The 2,666-nt window shown below is 40.3% G+C and overlaps 1 non-coding gene across 1 annotated transcript; it reads right to left on the minus strand.

The window, feature by feature from the left end:
* Nucleotides 1-1,702: 1,702 nt before the first annotated feature.
* On the minus strand, nt 1,703-1,775 carry Trnag-ucc (transfer RNA glycine (anticodon UCC)). The gene has a single exon. It is a non-coding gene; the product is annotated as a tRNA-Gly (tRNA).
* Between the last annotated feature and the right edge of the window lie 891 nt (nt 1,776-2,666).

The raw sequence follows: 2,666 nt of genomic DNA on the forward strand, positions 1-2,666 counted from the left end.
TGTGTTCCACCCTGGGGAAAAGAATAGTAAATTATCAAGCCATATGTTAGCTTTTGAAGGGAGTTAGTTTGAGGAAAAGTATAAATGGAAATGGTGAGTAAAGAATTAGGGAAGATCACGAAGGAACTTGGAAGTTTCCATGTTCCTTTCAAAGACATCTTGCAAAAGAACATATATTTTTTTTCCCTTACTGAAAACGTCAAAGAACTTGATATGGAAATTTCCACGTTCCTTTTACGCATAACATGTCAACAGAACACGGAAATTATTATGTTCTTTTCACGCATAACATGTAAGCGGAACATGGAATTTCCCACGTTCTTTTCGGGTATAACATGTAAACGAAACATAAAAATTTCCATGTTAAGGTTCATCCATAAAGTGTAAAAGACCACGGAAATTTCCATATTCCCCTTTAAGAGACATCATGCGAAAGAAAGGGGCATATACATGTTCCCTTCATAGAGCAGTGCAGGATCTAAAAATTCCATGCTAGTTTGAGTGACAGAAGAGTTTCTACTTTTCTTTCATAGGCATATATCTGAAAGGAACTTCCTCACTGTCCACATTTTTCCAACGTAAAAGAAAAAAAAGGAAAATCGATTGTTCTGGTAATTTGCTAGGTTTGATTCTGACTCAAAAAGGAAAAGTCTCTTGCTTGTTTTTGTTGTTTTCATATTAAATAAGCTATTCCATTGTCCCACAAAATGCCTTGGGAGTTTCTTAAATATTACGAACATTGAATGGCTGAAATCCTTTTTCTCCTGGGGTTCTCAACTGCCACGTTTTCTCCCTCTATGAAAGAGCTTAAGCCACTCCGACGCCGTCGCCGAAGGACGTATACCTTACTTCGCATTGACTCTTCAGTCATTTCCCGCCAGTTCGATATTCCGGTGTAGCGTTCTACGAATTTTGTTGCGGAATGGCAAGACTTAAGCTTCTGTGAAAAGTCATTTGCTGTGAAGTCGGAAAAGACACTTTTGAACCAATTCCTTGAATATAGTTATCACACACATCTGGAGATTCAAAAGGAAAGTAAAATGTTTAGAGACATCTACCTCAAGTCGTAGTATCCACATCAAGACAAAAAAGAATTCGGGCTACTGAGGATCGTGAATGCGTCAAAAGGGACAAATGACAACGTTAACTTTGAAAACAAGCGGGCCAAACGTTTTTTCATGAACAATTCGCTTGAAAGCATTTGTCACCCGAATGTTTGGGATTATCTTTTTGGTAAATGGACTGCGTTTAAGTATGATCCCTACAAAATAGTGTGATTCAGATAGCCACTGGTAGAAACACATGGAAGGTCTTTCTTCACATATCATAGTCGTTTTTGTCATGCAAATGCGTTAAGAGAAAATTCTCACTGCCTTTCTCTGCTAAGAGTTTAATCTTTAGGGAAAACGGAACGCCGATGGCCATTGCATATTTGATGGTTTGGTCTTTCTGTTCACATATCTTTTTAAGCTGCCTCGACATTTCGAATTGAGCAGGGGTTAAAAATTTAAATGTATTAGGTGTCAGTAATGCGTAATAAGTAACCACAAAACCACAAAACGAAAACAAACAGTTGGGATATTTTCAACAAGCTTAACTGATTAGAGTGTAATGTGAAGTGCTACGTTTCTAACCCAAATGAACCATGTGAGCGTTAGCCCTACAAATGGAAATGGGCCCACCCAAGGACAGAGAAAAAGTCTGACCAGGGTGGGAATTGAACCCACGACCTTCGAGTTGGATCACCGATGCTCTACCGACTGAGCTACCAGGTCAAACGGGAGCAGGCCGTGGGAACTGAAAACGTTACAGTCACGGCAATGAACATGTATGGGTACAAGGAAGGGGTAGATACTTAGCACTTCACATTACACTCTAATAAGTCTGGGTTAGGGTCTGCTCAAATATAAGTGCTACACGGCCAACGTTTGCAAAAACGTAATCCTTCCTATTTTCCAACAACTCTGGCAAACACATGACAACCAAGGAATCGCTTGCTTGGAAACTCAAGATAGTTCATACTTTTAAATTACCTTTTCATTTTTTTACTGAAACACTTATAGGTTTCTGGCAGACAAGTTTCTGTAACAGACATAGGAAATACTCATTGGAATTTACACAGTTGAAAATTGTCACGCTGCTGTAAATTTCAAACATGTATTGATGACGCGTGGCGACTGATCATGCGAAAAATGTGAGAAAAAGCAGGTTTGACAAGTCGAAACTGGACTGACTCATCCAATTCTTTGGATTAGCGGTAAAGGCCGGAACACACTAGGCGATAAGTCGCTGCGACACGTCGCGGGGACAAGTCGCCGCAACAAATCGCCTTGTGTGACACGGTTAATTTCATGAAAATCATTGTCGCTGCGGCAGAATTTTGTTGCCGCGATCAGTCGCACGAATTCAAACCAGTTTGAATTCGTGCGACTTATCGCAGCGACAAAATTAGCGAAAGCAGCGTTGTCGCATCGTGTGTACACTTCCGGCAACAAGTCGCTGCGACAAAATATAAATGAACCAATGAGAGAGCGTCATATGGTCAGCCATATTGAATTAGAAAACTAGTTCACATTCCCTCTCATACGATTTCACTGCGTGTTCTCCTAACAGACGTCGTGTCGCAGCGACTTGTTTTGCAAGTAGTACATATGGAGCAACATGTC

The sequence above is a fragment of the Montipora foliosa genome, chromosome 3 (assembly GCF_036669935.1).
Source record: "Montipora foliosa isolate CH-2021 chromosome 3, ASM3666993v2, whole genome shotgun sequence".
NCBI lineage: Eukaryota > Metazoa > Cnidaria > Anthozoa > Scleractinia > Acroporidae > Montipora > Montipora foliosa.